At 47.0% G+C, this 25,173-nt stretch overlaps 1 protein-coding gene across 2 annotated transcripts in view; it reads left to right on the plus strand.

Annotated features, from left to right (window-relative positions):
• Positions 1-2,538: 2,538 nt before the first annotated feature.
• The window catches only part of LOC147463360 (putative glucose-6-phosphate 1-epimerase), a 103,825-nt gene continuing 81,190 nt past the window's right edge, over positions 2,539-25,173 (plus strand). For both annotated transcript variants that reach the window (XM_086488341.1, XM_086488350.1), the window contains exon 1: positions 2,539-2,677. The gene's annotated coding sequence lies outside the window, so the exon portion shown is untranslated. The remainder of the gene's footprint in view (positions 2,678-25,173) is intronic.

The following is a 25,173-nucleotide window of genomic DNA, read 5'->3' on the forward strand; positions in this document are numbered from 1 at the left end:
TAGAGAATATACGTACGCCTACGGGCTATAGAGGAGGGTAGTGGCAACGCTAATACATGTGGCAAGGCATTCGAGTGGAATATCAAGAGCATTGACACGCAGTAGGTGTGGGCCGTGACTGGCAACTTCATGGGCGTCCGCAAATATTGGCTACAATCAGCAATTCAAAGCTACAAGGTGGGGGACGGCTAGCCCCAAAAATTGAGCTGTGTGGGAAAGGCCACCATGACCTACACATCCATCCCTTCATAGCCTAGAAGCTTCTAGAAATCGACCAGCTCCGTCATCGCTACTCCTACACCATCCTTAATACCACCCTCCGAAGCTCTCTCTCTTATGGATGACTATTTAAGCACCTTCAAGCTCTCCCTCGTCCCCGATCAGCTCGATAATCAAGGGCCCACCATTCTCCTTTCACCTGCAGCTTCACTTCGTCTATGTCCCTAGATCAGGATCATGTCACTATCGTCTTCTCCATGTATCAAGCTCAGAACTCGATGCGCCTTGGTCTCTCTCTCTCTCTTCGTCGACTAGATCTTTAAGGTCGTGGAAATTCCCAAAACACCCCTCAAATTTCAATAATTCCCAAAATACCTTTGTATCTATTTTGGTCAGATTGTTCAAGATTTTCTGATCTTTATTCCGTTTTTATAATTGAGATCCGTTTTTGAGTGCTTAGCTAGCATGTATTTTGTCACAAATTACCTAGCAAAAAAAGTCGATTATGTCTTAAAATAATGAAGCGATTCATCTCCAAAAGCCTACATAACCAACTCAAATTCTAATTTTAGCATCTTGTATTGATAGACGATCGGTCTTCTTATGAAAAGCTGCAAATTTTATCATCTTTGGAGAAATTTAATCTCACCACCAGGGATAGTTTGGGAATTTTGGAAAATTTGAAGGGCATTTTGGAAATTTATGACAAAATATTGGGGGTACTTTGGGAATTTTTGAAATTTGAGGGGTATTTTAGGAATTTCCACAAATTAGAGGGGTATTTTGGTAAATTTTTCTTTCTTTTTACACCTTTTATTTATATTCTATTACTTTTATATTATAGAAGGTGTAGACAACGGCTGGGCCGCCGTGATCAGGTGGAAGCTACCATGGAATGCATGCGGGAAGAGGTGCTGACAATGGGCTGCCGTGAGGTGAAACAAGTTGCGAGCGGAAATGTGAGGAGGTGTAGACAACGGCCGGGCTGCCATGATCAGGTGGAAGCTACCATGGAGCGCATGCAAGGAGGAGATGCTGACAATGGGCTGCCCTGAGGTGAAAGCTGCCATTAATGAAGGTCGCACTCGAGGAACGTGGTTGCTCTTGCAAGATTGCATCGTGGGTGAGGGTCGTGCAAGGCTCTCCTAGCCTAGGTTGCGCCATAGCTGCTTGTGTGTGTGTGTGTGTGTGTGTGTGTGTGAGAGAGAGAGAGAGAGAGAGAGAGAGAGAGAGAGAGAGAGAGAGAGAGAGAGAGAGAGAGACTCAGGGCTGCTGAGCTGAAGGCCGCCAACATGGAAGGTTGGGACTCGACGGATCAACACACACACACACACACACACACACACATACACACACTCGTGCGATGATGCCCTCAAGTTCCTATGCAAAGTCAAATTAAAGGGTCCCCCCCCCCCCCCCCCCCCCCCCCCCCCCCCCAAAAACCTTGCACCTTTAAAAAAAAATTATTATAAACTATGAACAATTTAAAGATATTGCACAAGTAAAACCCAAAACATAGCAAGTGCATCCTAACTATTTACAGATCTTATGTAACTAATTATTGCCTTGTTTGCCACCTTGAAAATGACCAACGGCCTACATTGTTCCGATGATTATGGGACCGTTCATCGTTGATCTCTCTCAACCAAAGAGGTGTCAATTAGTTCCATGGATCTAGAACTGTAGATCCTAGTGCTAGCGATTAAACATCCAATCGGCCATGGCCTTTAGAGGGCTCACCCATAGGCCCTCTAAAGCCGCCCAGAAGGGCCCTCTAACTACAATTTTGGAGCTCCATAGCTACTCATCTGCGGGGTGAAAGACGGGCGTTCTCATATGCTAGACATGGCTGAGATGGTAGGTTGCTGCTTCTTCAAATCGCCTCTAGTGTAGAGGCTGATTTCAACCACCCTCCACTGCTACGATGCGCCTCCTTCATCGGTAGAGCTGCGAATTTGACGCTCCTGTTCCAGTTTGCAACGGGCCCTATTCACAATGAACACCAATTATTTGGAGACTACTAAAGCATGAAAACGGCTAATGTGAATCCTATGTGATTGCAGCCCGCTCATATCACAGGCCTGGAGGCGTATGGGGCCGCCGTCTAATGTACCCTACTCCGCTCTGATGGTTAAAAAAATAAAAGAAAGAGAGGAGGAAACTCCGCGTGTGCTAATGAGCTGGCTCCCCATGCGCATGCAGAAGCAAGGCAACAAAACTAGGCTAAAGTGTACCCGGCGCCAATTCTCTCTGTCTCTCTCTCTCTCTCTCTCTCTCTCTCTCTCTCACACGCGTACACACGGCAGCACGGCTGCTACTTGCACTTGGAACGTTCAATACACGGTAACGATTCAACGAAGAGGAATCGCCAATTCGTTGAAGCACCATCTCTGCAGGAAAAAGAGTGCTTTACCGCCTTACCGTAAGGACTCAGGAGACCTCTGTTGCTGCATGAAAGGTGTGCTTCCATCTGTGCACTAGTGTAGCGCCTCTCGGTACTTGCCTTTCATCTTTTTGACGTATTGAGCTCCTGCTTTTCTGCGTACATTTTCTGAGCTAGACTTGTGTCCCTTCTCTCTGCTTTTTGGTTTGCTACATTGCATGCTCAGGCTTCGTGCGAGTGCAGATGGAGGTTCTGGGAGCCATAGCTAACTAGATTTTTCCAATCATCATTCTTTTGGGCAAGTTCTCATTCCTGAAGTGGAAAAGCAGCGCGTCTCCTTTTGCTCATCATGGACTGTTATTGCAGAGTGTGGGTTTGAAAACAAGCTCATATTTGCTCCTAGATTTTGTCTGATTTTTACGTAGGTATGTGCACTTCTTCTCTGGCTTCATTGTTGGAAGCAGCTCTTTAATTAACCACTTCTTCCATTAGGAGGCTTGCCAAATTTCACCTCTGGTTGGTCCTTACGGGCTTGCCCGCATACCCACACATACCTATATGCACGTGTATGAGAGCCTTGCTTGCACGGATTGGCCCTCACGAGGGGAGTCCCCCCTCCCACCTGGCTGTGCCCGCCCCTTTTACATATATTATTACATGGTCTCTTTTATTTCTCGAGGGGTTTGTGCCTGCATTTTCTTTTTGGTTTGATTTTTGCTGATTATGTTTTTGCTTGTTTGCTGCATATCATTCATTTTCTTAAGTGCTCGGTATGTGCTTGTTCTTGTCGAGTCTTTGATGGCATACGTGGTGGTGAGTGTTTGTACAGTTGCTTATGCTTGTTTTTGTTTCTTTTCGGCCTACATAAGGCCTTTACTAGGAGTCTTGGAATTGTTGAGAGCAATTGTGGACCATTGGATTCACCTTGTTGTGAGTGTTTGTGGACCATTGGATTCACCTTGTTGTGAATGTTTGTGGACCATTTGATTAAGCTTGCTACGCCTTAGTAGAGTCTTGGAATTGTGGGGAGCAATTGTGAACAGTTGGATTCAGCTTCTTGTGAGCGGTTGTGATCATTGGATTAAGCTTGTTGAATAGAGCCACATGGTGAAGTCAATATTCTTTCCTTGTTTTGATTGAGTGTTTAAGAGAGACATCAACTAAGGGACCACAAACTCATGTATTTTGTTAAGTGTTTTAGAGGGCACATTAACTTGGGGCTGCACACACTCTCCCAGAACGACGAAGGTTGTCTTGATTGGAGTTCTTGAATGTAGTGAAAACGATCAATCAAATTAGGAGAGAGAATGAACATCATTAGCAAAACTTTGCCAGAATCGGAGAAGTTGAATTCCTTAGATAAGAGTGCCGCAACAAGACGAAGAAATGGTGATAGCTTCGAAATGCTACCACAACCATTGTGCGAAACCTACCTTTATGCAGGGCCACTGTGACTATTCATCTTGTTTGTTTTCTTTTGTTTGGATGGGTAGTTCAATCGTGTCTATCTATAAGGGTATGGTGGTTAAGTGGTTCCCCTTCTTCGTTGCCCTGACGTATGCTGAATCTCCTCCTTTGAACTGCAATAGGTGATTTTACTTCTTACCGGAAATGGTACTAAACAGGTGTGTACTACTTATCATTCTCACTAGCATACGAACACTTTGCAAAACCTGGCGAGCATCTGCAGCACGCTGAATTCTCTGTTTTCTGCCCGAAAATGCGCCAGATCACCTATACAGCGGTCCCCTCGCGTCCCTGAACCTCATGGGGGTATTAGGGACCGTTTAGGGCCAAAACCCTAAACCTGCAAAAATACTGTCACAAAACGGGAGCGTACACGAGCACTTGAAAAAAATAAAAGACTTTGCAAAGGTGAGAGAAGGGAGAAGATCGACACAGTATTGGGGACCAAAAGATGGGTTGGTCCCCCCCCCCGTCAAGAGTATTCTTTATTTAGGGAGAATTCTTATACAAGCACGAGAACCCGAGGAAACCCCTCCGTTTTGTAATCTTAGACCCGAAGGTCGTGCTTTCCCGTAAAGGGCTTGGACACAAGGCCGCTCCTTCCCGTAAGGGGCTTAAGCGCGAAGCCGTACTTTCCCGTAAGGGACTTAGGCGTGAAGCCTTACTTCCCGTGAGGGGCTTTCTCGTAAGACTGGAGATTCCTGCAAAACAAACCACACAAAGCAACAATTCTCAATGCGTATCAACACCTTATACCTGTCGCTCCTTGCTCGGAAAAGCGACCTCCGCACTCAGTCGTCACACGAACACTTGCAATTTCCGTCGCCAACCTCTGCTCCAGAATCCCAGCGCTATCTTTTTCTGCTGCTTCCGGCGTGTCCAAAAACTGAACGCTGGCTGCTACTTTTTAGGGCCTGGCACCCGGCGCGAATAGAGGCCGAAAAAGCGGAACCTTGGCGCCCTAGAGAGAGGAGAGAGAAAGATCGTTGAATCTGGCACTTTTTAGAGAGAGGAGAGAGAGAGATCGTTGATTTTCAGTCTGCGTAACCTATTAGCGCTGGTTTTTGAGAGCCTTGCTTTATTTTATTAATAAAAGGGCCGGTCACTTATTTAAGTGACCGGCCACTTCATAAAATAAAGTGTGAACCTGTTCAAACTTTAAAAACTCACTTAGTTAGTGAAAACAATGCTACACGAACACATTCTAGGCGTCCCCGGGTGCAGAACACGGCATAGATGCAATGCAGACACAGACTCCTCGCGGGAAAGCATCTGCCCTCCCGCGAATGTTCCTTCTTTTCGTAAAAAGCTTCATTGAACCCATCTTTATTCTTGTGCTTGCGTTCTTACGCGTATTTTCTTACTCAGTTCGGATTTCCTCCTTAGCCTACGGGATGCCCCCTTACTGATGCACCCGTCACCCATCATGTGACGCATCAGGGGCACTCGTAACCCGGCCCTTTCCACCGAACTTACAGAAACTCCTTCGCGATGTTTACCGTCACCCATCAAATGACACATCAGCGTTGTCCGTTCTTGATGGCAGTTCCTGTAGCTACAATCTTTTAACAGTTCTTAGTGCACACAATAAAATATCCTAAAGAAGAGATTAATCATTAAAAATAAGAAAATAGTCCAATTAGCAACATCCCTCTGGCTTCTAAACAGTTTGACATCAACTGTAGTGCTTGGACATATACCTCCAGTATCTTGGGATAAGCTGCTAATTCCTCCCGCGTCATCCAGTGAGCATTTAGATTCGAATAGTTTTTAAACTTAACCAAATACTTCCGTGTTATTTTTCCGGACTTGAGGGGCCGCTCATGATGACTTACTATCTGCTCCGGTTGGAGTATTTCTTCTGTTTCCTCAACCTCAGGAGGTTCCTCAGCACTTGGCTGACTCGGAGGCGGTCCCACATACGGCCGGAGTAAACTGACATGGAACGCATTATGGATCCTCCAATTAGGCGGTAGCTCTAATCGGAAGGTGACATCATTCACTTGCTTAGTGATCTTAAACGGCCCATAATAACGGGTAGAAAGTTTTACCACCTTCCCCTTATGAGACGCTTGTTTCTTAAGTCTTGCCTTCTCAAACTTGAGTAAGACTAACTGTCCGACTGTTAAGTCTAGATTCCTCCTGTGCTTGTCTGTAGCTTTCTTATGCTTTTTCTGAGAGCGTAGAATAGCTCTCCTAACTTGCCCGTAGGGTGTGTCCAAATCTCGGACAAATTCATCTGCTGCAAAGATCTTATTCTTAGTTAAAAGGATCGGTGGAAGCAAAGGCTTACCATAGAGAATCTCAAAAGGTGCTTTCCCCATCGATGAGTGTATGGTATTGTTATACGCATACTCGACAAGAGGCAAATATTTCTCCCAGTCAGATTGCCGGTCTGACACATAAGCTTTTAACATATCCAATATTGTGGAATTGGCTATCTCACTTTGCCCGTCCGTTTGAGGATGGTAGGCAGATGAAAAATTCAGCTTCGTACCAAGATTATCCATCAAGGCACGCCAAAAATTTCCTGTCATGCGAGGATCTCGACCACTCACAATAGACTTAGGAATTCCATGATGCTTAAAGATCTGTGCCAGGAAGACCCTAGCCATATGATCTGCTTTGATCGTTTTCTTGACTGGTATAAAGTGTGCTTGCTTGCTAAACCTGTCGACAATGGTCTAGATCGCGTCATTTCCAGTCTGAGTTCTAGGGAGGTCCATGATGAAGTCCATGGCAATACTTTCCCAAGGTTCATTAGACACAGGCAATGGTTGTAGCAACCCAGGCGTCTTATGCCGATCATACTTCACTTTTTGGCAAACTAAGCATTCCCTGACATACTTATCAATGTCTGTTTTAAGGCTAGGCCAAAAGAAATATCTTTCCATTGCTAAGGTCGTAGGGAGAATACCCCGATGACCCGCATAAGGCGAAGCATGTGCTTCATCCATGATCTTCTTTCTTAATGGTTCCGCCAAAAATATGGCCTGATGGTGGTAGAGATAACCGTCCCGAATGGAATAGGGAAACTCATTCTCTCCACGATGTAGCTTTCCCCAAATGGTGGAGAAATCTGGATCATTAGGATACAAATCTGGTATTGCTTCTAATTCTTGGTGATACACCGAAGTGATAGCGTTCACCCTTGGCCGCCTAGACAATGCGTCCGCGACCACATTCTTACTCCCAGCCGTGTGAAGGATCTAGAAGTCAAACATAGACAAAAAGTTTGCCCATCTCATCTGCTTCTCAGATAGTTTCCTTTGCGTAAGAAAATACCGCAAATCCTGGTGATCAGTCTTGATCACAAAATCCGCTCCTAGAAGATAGTGCTTCCAGTTGGATAAGGCGTGAATCACAGCCGTGAGTTCCTTTTCGTAGATTGATGCATGCAACTCTGCATCCTTAAGCCGTTTGCTTTCGTAGGCCACTGCATGGCCTTCTTGGTTTAATACTGCTCCGATGCAATTGCCTGAAGCATCGCAGTGAACCTCAAATGGTTTCCTTAAGTCAGGCACTATCGAAATAGGTCCATGGCTTAGCAAGTACTTGAGCCGATCAAAAGCTCCTTGTTGTCTCGATCCCTATCTGAAAGGAATCTTCTTCTTTGTCAGGTCATGAAGTGGTCCTGCTACATGGGCAAATCCTCGGACAAACCTTCGACAATACGAACATAATCCCAGGAAGCTACGTACATCATGTACCGTAGTGGGAATAGGCCAATCTTCTACCACTCGGATCTTGGTAGGATCCATACTCACTTGATTGTGAGAGACTATATGGCCGAGAGTGTATTTCTGAGAGAAAGAACTCGCTCTTCTTTGCATTCACATGCAACTCATGCTTTCGCAATTCTTGAAACACTAAGTCCAAGTGCTTCCGATGTTCCTCTTCTGACTTAGAGAAGATGAGTATGTCGTCAAAGAATACTCCCGTAAAAACTCGATACGGGCTGAAAATGCGGTCCATCAGCGATTGAACGTCGCAGGAGCATTGGTCAAGCCGAAAGGCATTACCAAAAATTCATATAGTCCAAAGGTTGTGCGGAAAGCAGTCTTATGGACATCCTCAGGGGCGATCCGTATCTGATGATACCCACTCTTTAAGTCTATGCGACTAAAGACACTTGCACCCTGCAACTTATCAAGTATATCATCAATCCGAGGGATCCGAAAGCGATTCTTGATCGTGATCTTGTTTAAAGACCTATAGTCTATGCACATTCGAAACGTGCCATCTTTCTTCTGCACCAGTAAAATTGGAGAGCAGTAGGGTGAAGCACTGGGCCGTACTAACCCTTTCTCTAGAAGCTCGTTGACTTGCTTCAGAATTTCCTCTTGCTGAGCAAGACTCACCCGATAAGGGGGTTGATTGGGAGGCGAGCTACCCGGTATGAGATCTATGCGGTGATCTTTCGGGCATAGCGGAGGGAGTTCATCAAGAAGTGTTTCCGTGAAACAATCTTTGTACTTTTCAATAAATTGAAGACGCTTAATTTCCAAACTAGAGAGAGTCCCTACTAGTTTTATCCTTCTCACGTGCAAAAATCAAGTAAGCAGAAACACACTTCTTCATTTCTTTCTTAATGGAGATATGGCTTACAATTGGGAATTGCCAATCTCCTACATCAGCATGAATCTTTATTTTCTTACCCCCATGATCAAAAGTGAGGGTCTTTTCCACATAATCGGGAATAGGTGTCATTTGGAAGTGCCATGGCATACCCAAGATGATATCACATCCCTCGATGGGTGCCATCAAAAATGATTCGCGGTCCTTGTACTCGCCAATCCGAAGATTGAGCTGGCCTTGCACAGGAGTTGCATTGGTTGTCAACCCCTCGAATGCCGATCCGGATGTAATTGGTGTGCCAAGCTGAGCCGGTGTGAGGCACAAACGTTCCGCAGTATCCAGGGAGATGAAGTTATTCGTGGATCGTGGATCATAAAGAATCAGTACTTGCTGGTTGTTCAGAGACCCCCAGCCCTTCAGAAGCTGACGCTTCCCCTTCTCCGTTGCTGTGTTTCCTTGAACATCTGGAATTGAGTTCGAGCTTGGGGGAGCGGGTTCCTTCCTTGCTTTATCTTGCCTCGTAGAGGCTTGTTCTTGCGTTGCTGCTTTAGAGGGCAGTCCGGCTTCATATGTCCTTTCTCTCCACAGTAGAAGCATCTTCCTTCCTCTCTGAAGGTTTGGAGTTGAGTAGGAGAGAGGTACTTAGTTCGCTTGCCATTGCCCTCTGGCTTCTTAGAATGATCATGGTCCCTAGATGGAGGAAGTTTTCTTCCTTGGCCCCCTTGGTCATCGTAGACCCCTCTTTGTCTTGCACGGTAAGTGCTATGCTCCATTTTTCTAGGTGTCCCACTTGAGTGCAAATCCTCAGCAATGATTGCTGACTCCATCATCCTCTGAAGAGTGTCATGCGGATACACTTTCATACTCTTTCGAAGCTGCGGTTGGAGACCCGCTTCGAACTTTCGTTTCTTTTCCTCGTCGGCAATCTTCATGAAGGGAGTGTCCTTCAGAAGAACCGACCAATACTTGTCCACATAGGTCGTGACTCTCTCACGTTCCTTCTGGGCGAGCCAGTCCCATTCCTTACCGTATGTCTTGCTCGAAGTCAGGCGGAAGAAACTGTTCATAAAATTCAGATTTGAATCTCTCCCAAGTTTTGGCCTGAGAACCTTCCAGAATCTTGGCTAACCACCAATTACTTGCCGTTTCCTTGAGGTGCATCCCCACATGGCGCAATTTGGATCTTTCTGTGAAGTGCCCATTGGTAAAGGCGACTTCAAACTGTCTGATGAAGGACAGTGCTTTGGAGATATCTCTCCGTCCGTTGTAGGTTTCGAACTTGATGTCCTTGTCGCCTGATTTGAAGACTCTCATGCGATGTTGAGACTTGCGACCATGCTTCTTGAATCGAGGCTTATCTTTAGGTTGATGTAGGGTAGTAGTAGTAGCGGCTTCCTTCTTCTGACGAGATGATCGAGAAGTAGAAGTATAATCAGGAGAATAGGATGGAGATGTCCTTGCTCTCGTCTAGCAAAGAGAGCGCTTTTTCCTGGCCTTTCCTTGGAGTAGGCCGTTCATTCTGATCCGAAGATCTTTTGTGCACCTCGGCACGTTCTTCTTCTCTTTCCTCCTGTGGTCTCACGCCAACAGTGTGGTCTGCATGCCTGGCTGCATCGGTTCCATTCGTTTTCTTCATTCCACCCAAGAGCTTTTGGACATCTGGCAATATAAGATTTGTTGCAAATCCGCAAGCTGAGCTTGCACTTGTTGAAGCTCCTCTTCAACGCTTCTCCCTTGGCTCGACATGGTTCTTCCCGTTCTTCCCGGAATCGTCCTTCTTTGCAGAGAAAGAGAGGAGTCCGAGCTCTGATACCACTGTCACAAAACGGGAGTGTACACGAGCACTTGAAAAAAAAAAGACTTTGCAAAGGTGAGAGAAGGGAGAAGATCGACACAGTATTGGGGACCAGAAGATGGGTTGGTCCCCCCCCCCGTCAAGAGTATTCTTTATTTAGGGAGAATTCTTATACAAGCACGAGAACCCGAGGAAACCCCTCCGTTCTGTAATCTTAGACCCGAAGGTCGTGCTTTCCCGTAAAGGGCTTGGGCACAAGGCCGTTCCTTCCCGTAAGGGGCTTAGGCGCGAAGCCGTACTTTCCCGTAAGGGACTTAGGCGTGAAGCCGTACTTTCCCGTAAGGGACTTAGGCGTGAAGCCGTACTTCCCGTGAGGGGCTTTCCCGTAAGACGGGAGATTCTTGCAAAACAAATCACACAAAGCAACAATTCTCAATGCATATCAACACCTTATACCTGTCGCTCCTTGCTCGGAAAAGCGACCTCCGCACTCAGTCGTCACACGAACACTTGCAATTTCCGTCGCCAACCTCTGCTCCAGAATCCCAGCGCTAGCTTCTTCTGCTGCTTCCGGCGTGTCCAAAAACTGAACACTGGCTGCTACTTTATAGGGCATGGCACCCGGCGGGAATAGAGGCCGAAAAAGCGGAACCCTGGCACCCTAGAGAGAGGAGAGAGAAAGATCGCTGAATCTAGCGCTTTCTAGAGAGAGGAGAGAGAGAGAGATCGTTGATTTTCAGCCTGCATAACCTATTAGCGCTGGTTTTTGAGAGCCTTGCTTTATTTTATTAATAAAAGGGCTGGTCACTTAAAAGTGACCGGCCACTTTATAAAATAAAGTGTGAACTTGTTCAAACTTTAAAAACTCACTCAGTTAGTGAAAACAATGCTACACGAACACATTCCAGGCGTCCCCGGGTGTAGTACACGGCACAGATGCAATGCAGACACAGACTCCTCGTGGGAAAGCATCTGCCCTCCCGCGAATGTTCCTACTTTTCGTAAAAAGCTTCATTGAACCCATCTTTATTCTTGTGCTTGCGTTCTTATGCGTATTTTCTTACTCAGTTCGGATTTCCTCCTTAGCCTACGGGATGCCCCCTTATTGATGCACCCGTCACCCATCATGTGACGCATCAGGGGCACTCGTAACTCGGCCCTTTCCACCGAACTTACGGAAACTCCTTTGCGATGTTTGCTGTCACCCATCAAATGACACATCAGGGTTGTCCGTTCTTGATGGCAGTTTCTGTAGCTACAATCTTTTATCAGTTCTTAGTGCACACAATAAAATATCCTAAGAAAGAGATTAATCATTAAAAATAAGAAAATAGTCCAATTAGCAACAAATACACAGCAGGCTGTAATTCCCTCTTTTAGGCTCCGTTTCACGTGCCGGTTGCATCTGTAGCAAGACCTCGAGCTCCCGCACCTGTAGGGCTACTTGCCCTTTGAATCGGACGAGATTTCTCACGTGAAACCTCTCCGAATTCACCTGTATCTGCGGGGGATGAGCCACTAGCTAACCCAGTACCTGTGCAAGAGGCTCTTGCCTCGGCAATCGCGCATGAACCCACATAACTGTACATTAGTCAAATGAAAAGCCCACTAGAGGGGCATAACATACTTCATAGGGGAGAGAGAGAGCAGGCACTGTAGGGCATCACTCCTGACACCGTACTGTACATAAGAGGGAAAGGAAGCACTCCATAGCTCTTAACCTGTGACAGAGAGCTTGCAAATGAGCCTCCCAACTATAAATTCAGCGCCACTTCTTGCATGAGGAAAGTGCACAGAAATGTGCCACTTGGCGCGTTTACAGGCCATTTCCTGTTTCGGGGTTGCCGCCTAAAAATCTCCCGACGGGTTGCCTAGTTCACTTCGCGGCACAGTTGTAAAGTGTTCCCCTAGTCATACCGGAGGTAATGACGCGAACACATTTCGTGGCCCAAAATAGCAGTTCCCTAAATTTTAGGAAATGATTCCGTTGGGCTCCCTGTGGTCATCTGACCATCTATCCTTATTGGGACCGCATCCAAAAGTGCAATGTGGCCCAACTGTTGGATACTTTCTGCTGGTAGTCACACCTTGACTTTAGGCCTTTATTGAGTTCACTTCCTAGTATCCACCAACTTGCTAAGTGCGACGAGGGAACCTATATGATCTTGCTCTGAGCCTAGACATCCTCTTACCATACGAATTCCAGTGCCGACCACTACCCATCTGCGGGTGAAACTACTGTTCACATTGGCCATACAATGTCCGACCGTTTGCTACTTCAAGAAGAGGGTCTCAAAAATAAAACAAAACCCATTGGAAAGAAACCAACAACTAAAGTTAGCAGTTGCCACGTCCTCATGACATAGTTAACAGCTACCACGTCCCCGTGACAGTAATGCCCCACTAGTTGGACTCCTCATATGACTATGTATAGTCTTGTGGGTTTTATGCGCGTTTTCCAAGGCAAGAGCCTTATGAACAGGAATTGGATTAGCTAATTGCTAATCCCCCACAAGTACGTAGATCTCCATTGCGATAGATTGCGAAACAAAATAGTTTTCTCGCGTGAAAACTTGTCCAAATCAAAGGGGAAGTGTCTCATTTCGTGTGGGGAGCTCGTGAGATACGCATAGATTTGTTTGCTCCTCTCAAAACTATCCAAGACAGAGAATTACAGCTTGCTGCGTTTATTTGCAGGTTTAGGGTTTCGCACTTGAATTGCAAGATAATATCAAGGAAGACTCGTTGTGGTTCCGCAGGAGTTTGGGCACCTGTCAGTGACCAAACGGAAAATTACAGCATACTGAAATTTACTTACAGGACACTGGGAAGCTTCTAAAATGCAAGGGAATGCGTCTTAGGCTAGTACTTTTGACCTACAGAGATTTTGGCGTCGTTATTTTACCGGAAGGGTAAAAAACCAGCAACTTCAACCCTTGACATGTTTGGACAGCTTGGTGAGAGTTTGGTGTAAGTGTTCGGGTCGTTTGTTTGCAATTGAATAAAGAAAATACCGAAAGGGGCGTCAGTCTTTGGGTCCTATAGGGTGTCAAGCTTCGTGTGTGTAGTGAAATTCTAGTCGCTGAACGCATTTGTGTTCTCTCTTCTTCTCAATCCTCTATGTAACGTTAACATGTAATTGATTAATATTGCCCTCTATTGTGTACTGGCTGGTTATATGGTTCTATCAACGGGATAGTCACATTTTCTTCAAAAAGTGTAGCGTGGATTGTTGTGGGTGAAAGAAGATAGACGAGGTACTCGAACAAGGATTTTCCTCACATGGTACAAAGAAAATTCCTTCACCTCTTTAAGAAGAGGATAGGCTTAGCTGCATGGAAAATTTTCAGCAGTTGGTCAAGATCCAAGGATGCAGGAGTTCTTACAGGCTCCTAACAAGGTTTACACGCTCTGACACAGGGCACGATTGAGACGTTGCAAGAAAGGGAGATTTCCCATGCATAGAGGTCTCTTGATGCTCGAGGAAAAGCCCACGTGATTGAGCAACCAACGGTGTCCATTCATCCAAAGCAATTTCCTTTACCTGGATAGGAACCGTTTGTGAATGGTCAAGGGAGTAATGAACAAGCTATGTGTAAGACCCTTCCATTGCTTACTTCATGTCTTGATTATTTTGGAGGTGGTTGAGTGTTTCAAGCTATGGCTGGACCCTCCACAGGTTTGCAAGGTTACATGCTAGGGGATGTGTTTGGGACAATGCAAGTAGTCATGGTTAACCCAATGTATGAAAATATAGGTGTCCAACCAGGTTTCAGTGTACGTGATTGAGCAACCAGCGGTGTCCATTCATCCAAAGCAATTTCCTTTACCTGGATAGGAACCGTTTGTGAATGGTCAAGGGAGTAATGAACAAGCTATGTGTAAGACCCTTCCATTGCTTACTTCATGTCCTGATTATTTTGGAGGTGGTTGAGTGTTTCAAGCTATGGCTGGACCCTCCACAGGTTTGCAAGGTTGTATGCTAGGGGATGTGTTTGGGACAATGCAAGTAGGCATGGTTAACCCAATGTATAAAAATATAGGTGTCCAACCAGGTTTCAGTGTACTGGTCAAATTTAGAGCAGGCTTTGGTATGGCTGGTTTTTCACAGCCATATGTCCAAAACGTAGTAATGATAGGTAAAATAGGTGATGCGTGTCACAAATGGGGCGCTTGAATAATCAACAAGCTGGAAAAAATAAACTTTCAACCAAAAGAGACGAGGAGAAGATCGACACAATATTGGGGACTAGAAGATGGGCAGGTCCCCCTCCCTTGAAGAGAATCTTTATTAGGGAGAATGTCACAAGACGGGCACCACGTGCCAATAGAAAAGAACAGATTGAACAGACTTTTAACACTTCAATAACAGCTGAACTCAAAGAGAGATGACATGCGACATGGAGTGGCGGAATTCCACCCCAGAGAGTATTGGCCACAAATTTTGGCGCCCCTTTCGGTATTTTTTGATATTGCATCAACATAGTACAAGCCGGTACTCCAGACTCTGCACCTTCGCTAGGGAGCATGCCAGAGAATGAGCCCTAACCTCATATTTAAAGGCCCAAGGCCCCAAAAGCAATTAACAGTAAAAAGCCTTCAAACTCAAAAGCATCTGTTTCAAAAGCAAAGCCAAAAAGCTGCCAGCATAAATCATGGAAATCCGTACAACTTGCCATGTCATCAGCCAACACAAAACCGCGGAAATCTGTACAGCCTGCCACGTCATCATGCCAGTGCAATTTTCAAAAATCTACCACGTCATCAGTTTGTGTGTGTGTGTGTGTGTGCGCAGGTCCTGCTTTATTTTAATCCTTTGTCACTTGGGGCCCCATCGAACGGGGTCCCCATAAGTTGGTAGGACGTCTTCTTGTGAAACTTGTTCTTCTTAGGGTTTAGACCCCTCGACCGACATCTGCAAGTTGGCTTCCTTCTTTAGGGCTTTGATATGTCAGCAGTTTGTTACAGAGAAAATTTTTACAAGCACAAGAACCAGAGTAACCTTTCTATCCTAAATCTTAGACTCAATGGTCGATTCCTTCCTGTGCTGGAAATTCCTAGAGAGGATCTCTCAATTTCGTTTCCGTTCGTATCTGGAGCGTGAAGCTCCACAGACCGTTCCTAATTCCGTTTCCGGAATCCTTGAACGTAGGCCGAGGCCTCTTTGCTTGCTCCTCCTCCATGACGAAGTACCTTGCAAAAGCACAAACACGAAATAACAACTTGTAGAAAGTATTCACAATTAGTACATGTCGCTTCAAATGCGGAAAAGCGACCTTTGCATGTTGGCTTTGTTCGTTCGCTTTGCAGATTTCCGCCGGTAGATTCTCCAAGAGCTACCTTTGGTGAAACTGTGGGACTGAGAGAGAGAGAGAGGGCTGGCTGAATTTATAGGCACTTGGGACTGGCAGGTGTGGTGCCGACAAAATTGACTGCAGAGATAGCGCTAGAGGATAGACGAGACTGGCGGCAGATTTAGCTACGCAAGGGAGAGAGATCTCAACCAGCGCTGATTCTTTTTTTTAACAGAGCCTTGCTTTATTTAATAAGAGGCTGCCCACTTATTAAGTGGCGGCCTATCAATTTAAAAATAAATAAATATGAACCTGTTTAAAAACTCAATAAAACTCAGTGAGCTGAAAACACAGATGCAATCTAAACACAGATTAATTGCGGGAAAGCATCTGCTTTTCCCTGAAAGCACTTAACAATATTCGGCTCTTTAGAAAAAGCTTCTCAAAACCCATCTTTATTCTTGTGCTTGCGTCTTTACGCGTATTCCTATTTCTAGTTCGGATTTTGTGCCAAATCAATGGAATATTCCCTTTTCGATGCTCTCGTCACCCATCAAGTGACTTTGTCACAAAGTGATGATATGGCATGACCACTCGGACGGACACTAGTGAACAAGAAACAGATAAATTGAATTTCCTAAGTTGATGGGGTGCCGTCTGATGGGGCCCAGAGGACACAAGGATTTAAAGAATAAAGCAAGGACAAATGCTCACGTGGCAGGTTGTACGGACGTCCGCCAATTGCGGTGCAAATTACGGTGCCAGCTCTTGGCGCGAGCTGAGAGACTAGATGCTTTTGGAAATTGAAGCTTTTCATGTAACTGCTTTTGGATGGCCCAACGCCTTTATAAGAGATTGCGAGGGCCTCTCTCCCTAAGATTGGCTTGGGGAGCATTGAGCAGAGAGAGGACCCTTGGACATTGTACTTTGCCAGGATTAATATAAAAAGAAATACTGAAAGGGGTGCCAGACTTTGGGGCCAATATCTTTGGGCACGGAACTACGTTGGGCCATGTCGTCTCTCTCAGTTGTGATTAAGTTACTTTCAATTTTTCCCACGTGTGTTGCATCAGATTCTCGACTTCGAGTGTCCCAGTCTGTTACAGTGGTATCAGAGCTCAGAAAGATTCTTCTTCTACGGAAGATTTGATCCTTTTTGCAGCACACGCAAGTTTTTGTGAAAGAACCTTCAAATGTCTCGACCTCAGACTTATTAGCCACTCCTACCCTTTGTCCATCGCACATCGGGTGCGCTCCCATCTTCAAGAGGAAATCGGTGGGTTTTTTCGGTTATTTGGGCCGGAAGTCGAGTTTCCATGTGGTAAGCAGATCCAAGAAGCGTGCTCGTTTTCAAGGATGGCTTAGATTTTTCTTCGTCTTCAGAGAGTTCGGATGAGAAAAGGTGGAAGAAACGGAGAAAAATAAAAAAAGCAAGAAATGCAGATTTGTGAAAAAGTCTAGAAGGCATGGAAGGCCATCTAGCAGTTCAAAGGAGGAGAGTTCGTCCTCTTTTGACAGTAAACAGATGAGCAAGAAGACCAAGGAGTTCAAGGAAGGGGGTCAGGCCGTCAGGTTTGAGATGTTTTTAGGCTACCAGGACACCCTCCAGCGCTTAGTTTGTACAATAGTTTGACGTCACCTTCTCCGGAGGTCGGTTCTCAAAAAACTCCAAGGTGCAAAGGGCGGCAATCTTATTGAAAGGAACTGTATAGACATAGCGGTCTACTCTGTTGTTACACAGAACAACACATGCGACATGGCTAAAAATGAAGAAAATTTTCACGTCAACTTGGATATGAATATGAAAGAGATGTCTTCACGGTTGGCATCACTTGAGAATGACTAAGAAAGATACATTGGATGACTGCTGCTAGAGGTTTTGGTATCCTTATCTGCCAAACTCTTCGTTTTGGAAGATTACTTTGAGAAACAAGATTGAGCGGTTTTGTTGTGGATTAAGAGATTTGACTTTATTGTCTAAACCAGAAGTCTAACTCTATTCAGAGATATGCTAAGCAATGATTTGGAATGTATGCTCATTCATTGACTTATCCTACGGACAGGATAGTATCCACCTCAACAAGGCAAGAGTCTGTCAGTGAAGAGAATGAATCAAGGGGACTGGATGACAGCTCATCACAGGATTCTGGAGAATTAGATGGTAGCACGTCCGAAGGTTTCGATGAACTAAGGGAACCAGATGCGAGCTCATCAAAGGATTTCAGAGAAGAAAGGGATCAGATGATAGATGTGTCTCAGGGTTCCGATGATTGAGACTACCGTGCCAATGAAAGGAGAGGCTAGCTACCCATAGCTACCCACAAGTCCGAGGGCACAAGGAAAGAAAGGAAGAGGGAATCAGTTGGTAGATCAAAGAATTCCCCAGATCGAAGTGAGGTGCCAGTGGACAGAGCCTGAGGAGCAACCTGAAGTGGAAGAGAACGAGGAGATTCTCGTTCGAGAATAGATACTGGCTCACATGGAAGGAAAGTGAAAGGTAAAGTGAATGGAAGTTCTTAGTCAAGAACTATTTGCATTGATGCGAAGTAGATGGAGGAGGAGGACCCAGCATTACCTTTACGCTTTTGGATTAGCTTCGACTATTCTAAGAGTTTTCGAAGATCAACGGGTTAAATCTGGTGCAGTCGGGACTGCACAAGAGGGGAGTTACTCCGCTCCTTTGTCGTAGATTACTTAGATGGAATAAAGTCACTGACTTCCTTTGGATTTCAGGGATACCGATAGGCTGATAGTATTTCATTGAACGACTTTATGAAAGTACTTCGAACTCCGAATTCTTGAAATGAATTTGATATACGTGTGCTCTCTCATGTGAGTTTTTGCTAGAGAGATGAGATGGACATGTAACAAGATATAGTCAATCGAGACATCTGTGGAGACCTAGGATAGATCTAGATTTGATTGCTAAATACGTTGCTGATCGATCATGATCCAATATCTCGATGGGAGTAGTGATATGAATGTGATTTGAATGTTCAGTGACTGTCGTCATTGAGCTATTGGTGCTAGTTGAGAGACCAGATGCTTTTGGGAATTGAAGCTTTTCATGTAACTTCTTTTGGAAAGCCCAGAGCGGTTATAAGAAATTGCCAAGGCCTCTCTCCCTCACATTGGCTTGGGAGAACTGAGCAAAGAGAGGACCCTTGGACATTGTACTTTGCCAAGATTAATATAAAGAGAAATACTGAAAGGGCCAATATCTCTAGGCGCGGAACTACGTCGGACCGTGTTGTCCCTCTCAGTTGTGATTAAGTTACTTTCAGTTTCTCTCACGTGTGTTACATCACATTCTCGACTTGGGGTGTCCCAGTCTGTACAGACGCACTAGGAATATCCACTTCCCGGTCTCTCCTACCGAACTAACGGTACAACTCCTTCGCGATGCTTAATGTCACCCATCATATGACACATTAGAGTTGTTCGTTCTTGATGGCTTTTAATAATTCCAGTAGATCTACAGGTCCTAACCTTTACAGTTCAAGTGTACACATTTAAATATCCTAATTTCAATAATTAAAAATTACTCAAAAAAAATAGAAATAGTCCATTTAGCAACATTCCTCTGGCTTCTAAACAGTTATCCTCAATTGTAGTGCCTGTACATATCCTTCCAAAATCTTGGGATAAGATGCTAATTTCTGCTCGGTTATCCCTTGAGCATCCAACTTGTAATCTTTTTGGACTTAAGTGTCCGGTCCCAATGATGGATGATCTGCTTCGGTTGGAGTATCTCTTTTGCAGTTAAGAGTGTAAGTACTCAACAATGGTTGCTGACTCCATCATCCTCTGAAGGATATTATGAGGATACACCTTCACGCTCTTTTGAAGTGGAGGTTCAAGGCCTGCATCAAATTTCCGCATCTTTTTATCGTCAGAGATCTTGCTTTCGTTCAGCAAAGAGAGTTCGAGTTCTTTTTCCTGGCCCTTGCTCTTGGAAGGCCGTTTGTCTTGATCCGGAGATCCCTTGCGTGCTTCGACACCTCTTTCTGCAATTTTCTCATGTGGCTGGTGAACATCGGCAAGATTTTCATGACGCCCATCAACATTCGTTTCTTGTGGGTTCTTAATTCCTTCCAAAACCTTTTGGACAACCAACAGCGTGAGAAGCTGGTGCAATTCCGTGAGTTTAACTCGTACTTGCTGAAGTTTGTCTTTATCGGTTCTTCCGTGGCTCGTCATGGTTCTTCCCTTTCCCTTTTGGAATCGCCCTCCTTTACAGAGAAAGAGAAGAATCCCAGTTCTGATACCACTGTCACAAACTGCAGTGCGCACGAATAATCAACAAGTTGAAAATAAATAAACTTTCAACCAAAAGAGACGAGGGAGAAGATTGACACAGTATTGGGTACGAGCCCCTCCTTAAAGAGAATCTTTAAGGGAGGATCTTTTTACAAGCACAAGAGCCGGAGTAAACCCTCCGCTCTAAATCTCAGACTCGATGGTCGATTCCTTTCCGTGCGGGAAATTCCGAGAGACGAGCTCTCAATTTCGTTTAACTGGAGGGTGAAGCTCCACAGACCGTTCTTGATTCCATGACGGAGCACCTGCAAAAGCACAAACACAACTTGTAGAGGGGGCTGGTTGAATTTACGAGGTAGGAATAACCGGTGCGGTGCCGACAAAATTGGCTACAGAGGTAGCGTTAGAGGATAGAGAAGGCTGACGGCAGATTTAGCTACGCAAAGGGGAGAGAGATCTCCGGTTCTTTTTTCTAACAGAGTCTTGCTTTATTTAATAAGAGGTACCCACTTATTAAGTGGGTGGCCGGTCAAATTTCTAAAAAATATGTGAACTTGTTTAAAAACTCAATAAAACTCAGTGAGCTGAAAACGGATGCTACGCAACACTTCCCAGGCGTCCTTGGATGCAGCTCTCAGGCACAGATGCAATGCAAACATAGATTCCTCGTGGGAAAGCAACTGCTTTTCCCATAAAGCACTTAAAAATATTCCGCTTTTTAGAAAAAGCTTTTGAGAACCCATCTTTATTCTTGTATTTGCGTTTCAACGCGTATTCCTATTTCTAGTTCGGATTGCTTGCCAGACTATGGAATATTCCCTTTGCGATGCTCCCATCACCCATCACGTGACGCATCAGGAATATCCACTTCCCGGTCTCTCCTACTGGACTAACGGTACAACCCTTTCATGATGCTTAATGTCACCCATCGTATGACACATCAGACTTGTCCGTTCTTGACGGCTTTTAATAATTCCAGTAGATCTACAGTTTTCTAATCTATACAGTTTAAGTGTACACATTTAAATATCCTAATTTCAATAAATATAAATTACTCAAAAAAATAAAAAAATAGTCCATTTAGCAACAATGCTAGTGCCAAAATCGTAAATTCTGGAGCACCACTATTACGAGCACTTGTTTATGACAATTTGACTCCTTTGAGTCAACCTAACGATTACAAGGAAGGTGGGCAGGTAGTGAAGTTTGAAACTTTTAAAGAAAGTGAGGACCAATTGAAGGCTTTGACCTTCATACAACAGTTTGATGTAGCTTGTGGTGCAGAAAACTTCACAGAATCTTGGAAGATATGCAAGGCTGCCACTTTTTTCAAAGGAAATGTGCTTTAGTGGTGGAATGCAGTGTTGAACCAAGGTTAAGCACCTACAATATGGGTCTAGTTCAAAAAGCTTATTGCACTTGCATGGCTTACTAACACTTTTGAGTGGATGTGATGACAACATGGCACGAGTCTGGTCTATATCAAAAAGAAGTATACCAGAGTTTTTTTTTGCTCGCTGCTGCTGCACGCTCCCCCCCCCTTGCGCCATCGCTGCCCCTCACCCCCCCTCTCTCGCCCTCGCGCTGCCCCCAGCCCCCCCCTCGCTGCTCCCCCTCGCCCTCGCGTTGCCTCCCCCTGCCCCCCCTCTCGCCCTCGCGTTGTTTGCCTCACCCAGCCCAGCCCGCCACCACTGCCCCCTGCTGCCCGCCGCCCACACCCCTAGCTCCCCCCTAGCCCGCCCGCCCCCCCCCATTCCCTGGCTGTTTTCTCCCTCCCACCCCCCCCCCCCCCCCCCGCAGCCTTTGTACCCTCACTCGCCTCTTTATCCTTCCCTCCATCCCCCCCCTTGTTCCTCATTGTCCCCGAAGGTTTTCTGCACCTGGCTCTGCAACATTTTTTCTTCGGACAAGTGTTCGGCGTACTCGATTGCAGTTTTTCTTCACCGTCCGCTTCTTCGACTCAGCAGTAGACACAGATGGAGGCTCCAGCTCCGCCACAGAGGGACTCGCCTGAAGCCCCCTCGCCCGACCCCGCTGAGCCCACCATTCGACTTGCTCTTTCGCCGACAGAGCAAGCGAGCCTTGCCGCAGAGGTAGAGCGCTTGCAGGCGACTTCTGTCATTTGCAAGGTTCTCGGCACCCGTCCGAGCAGAGGAGAGCTGCGAGACCTTCTCCAGGCCCGCCTTCTCGCAGAGGTGGGCAAGATTTTGGATGTCCAGATCCTCGGACGGGGGTACTACCAGATCGAGTTCGAGACTTCCGAGATGGCCTCCAAGGTCACAGCTATGAGTCCACTGGCCATCCGAGCATCACGCGCCCACTTTCGACAGTGGGGACATGGTTTCGACCCGACTTCGGATGTGCTAGTAGAGGAGGCAGACATCCCCATCTCAGTACGCTTTCCGGGTTTACGGAGGGAGTACCTTCCACTTCTCTCCAAGATTGGCTCTGCCATCGGGACTGTCCTGGAGACACCTCGTACGGCAGCATCAGTAGCTGCCAAGGCGGTTGGCATCCCTTCAGTTCGAGTTTTGGTCAGGGATACCCACACGCTCCCGAAGGTCATCCTTCTGCCTCGGGTGAGTGGGGGTTGGTTTAGACAGAGTGTGGAGTACTCGGGTCTCTCGAACCAGTGCTTCATTTGCAGACAGATGGGCCACCTAGTGAAGGCATGTCCACGGAGGAGGCCTCGACCTGCACATCAGCCTCAGCCCCAGCCTGCCAAGGCTGGGCCGCAGCTACAGCCAGCGGCACAACGCACAGATTTAGAGCCACCCTCCGAGCCTGGGGCTCCAGCGGAGGAGGGGTGGCAGCAAGCCCGTGGCCGTCGACGCCAGGGGCCACAGCGACAGCCTGGCACTCAGAGTGGCCCTCAGGTGCCTACTTAGCAGTAGTGGGTTCCCACAGGGAACCGCTTTGGTCCTCTTGGGCAGGAGGAGCCCCCTATGCCAGCCTCCACTTCCGCTTCACCCTTGCCAGCCACCCCACCTCCAGATTTCCCCTCTTCCTCCTCATCCCCTCCCCCGCCCTCTGCTCCCGCCCACTCCCCACCTCGCCCCCCTGTCTCTGTCGCCCCACCTCGCTTCTCTTCTCCTCCGCCCCCCCCTGCTCCTTCTCCCCCTCCTCCTGCTTCAGTACCACCGTCGACTCAGGAGACTGGTCCCTTGCCGGCGGCTAGGAGATCTCTTGGCAGCGCCTTTGCCACGAGTCGCCTAGCGAGAGAGGGTCAGCCATTCTTGCGGCCCCCTCTGCAGATTCAGACATCTTCCCTTGCAGCTATCCCTCGTGGTCTGACGAGCATTGACCTCCGACGCCGCTGGGATTTCTTCGATTACGGATTCACTTGCTTTCTCGGCAATTCCGCAGCAGACCATGAGGCAGCCTGCTTCAGGGTCCACGCTCTGTTCCTCGCCGCTAGGGGGACGGAGGCCTTGGACTCAACAGTTGGTTTCTCCTTTCCCCTCTGTGGTAGGACCGAGACAGAGTGGTCCCTAGACTCAGTGGTGGGATGGTTGCATACATAGGTTCTCGAGTTCTCTCACCACATGGGAGAACTTGGAGTTACAGATTTGCTTCAGACTTTGTGGCCATTGGCCAAGTTTGCGGTGACACCCCCAGACTCAGCAGGATGTAGGCACATTGTGGTGTACTTTTTTGCTGATACGCAGTGTTTGCCTTGCTATGTATACATTCATGAGGACTCCTGGTCAGAGGAGGTTGCTTTACGCACGGCTCGCTCTGCTTGGGCTTGGGCCAGGCACTCACTACAGGCTCGCCTATCTAGAGGACGCTCGGATGCGGATTACTCCCCATCCAAGCCTGCCTCGAAGATAGCCCGTCTTGTTGCTGCGGCAGCATCTGTTCTCTCTCGCTCCCCATGAGGATCGTCTCGTGGAACGTGCAGGGATTAGGTGGGCCCCAGTTTCAGCGACAGCGGGGCCGATTGCGTCAGGAGCTTCAGCGTTGCCTTGTGGGAGGAGAGATTGATCTCCTTATGCTTCTGGAGCACCATTTGTCTGAGAGCCGCATTCGGCGATGTGGTCAGATTTTGCGTGGACGTTATGATACCTTTTGGTCAGCTGCTTTTGGACCTGGAGGCATCCAGGGTGGGGTATGTATGACTATTGGGGACTCATTGCAGCAGGCCATTGTGGGCAGAGGGATTATTGTTCCATGCAGGGCTCAGTGGATTACTTTGCAGGTTCAGGGTGGCCTTGTGGGCTTCCTGAACATCTATGTGCCCAATGTGGCGAGTGCTCGTGCAGAGTTTTGGTCACAGATTGTTGAGTCTTTGCCACAGGTTGACCATTGGTGTGTAGGAGGGGACTTCAACATGTTGGAGGACCCTTCTGACAGGATCGGAGGCAGCCATGCTACTGTGCATGGAGTCGAGTTAGCAGCTTGGGAGAGGTTGTGTATGACTCTGAGGGTCTCGGATACATGGCAGCATTCTGGCTTTGTGAGGCCTCCAGAGAGTCTTGCCTTCTCTAGATCGGACCGCAGAGTGGGAGGAGTGAATCTATCGCGGATATATCGCTTCTACACTAGTGACCACTTCAGTGACTTGGGGGGATCAGTGGGCATCCTGGCAGGGACATCCTTCTCGGACCATGCACCAGTGATCCTCACAGTGGCAGACAGGCAGAGGAGTGGGAGCACGATGCTTCGCATCCGAGAGCGGGTCTTGTTGGACTCAGCACTCAAAGAGAGGGTAGAGGCTCTCTGGACAGAGGGCATGGACAGCCAGGCTCTACCTGCAGACAGAGTGGCCTTAGGCCTAGCTCAGCTTAGCCACTTTTTTCTCCAGGAGTCTCTGGCTCGACGGGCTGCAGGGAGAGGAGGAGGAGGAGCGTCTCAGACGAGGCATTGCTTCACTACAGAGGATGCAGGAGCAGCGTGCAGACAGTCCCTGGTTGGAGGAGCAGTTACAGCAGGCTCGACAGGAGCTTGCTTGCACAGAGGAGAGGCGCCATGAGTTTGCCTTTCATCGACAGGCATCTCAATGGACTCAGGTGGGTGACAGAGTGACAGGTGTCTTTTTTGAGGCAGTGGGACCTCGGCACTCGCATGCCAAGGTCAATCAGCTGAGGAGACCCGATGGGTCAGTTGTTTGTGAGCCTGAGGATATGCGTACAGTTGCTACTGACTTTTACCGTGAGCTACTGTCGGCTGAGCCC

The sequence above is a fragment of the Adiantum capillus-veneris genome, chromosome 2 (assembly GCF_014529385.1).
Source record: "Adiantum capillus-veneris isolate H3 chromosome 2, ASM1452938v2, whole genome shotgun sequence".
In the NCBI taxonomy this organism is placed as follows: domain Eukaryota; kingdom Viridiplantae; phylum Streptophyta; class Polypodiopsida; order Polypodiales; family Pteridaceae; genus Adiantum; species Adiantum capillus-veneris.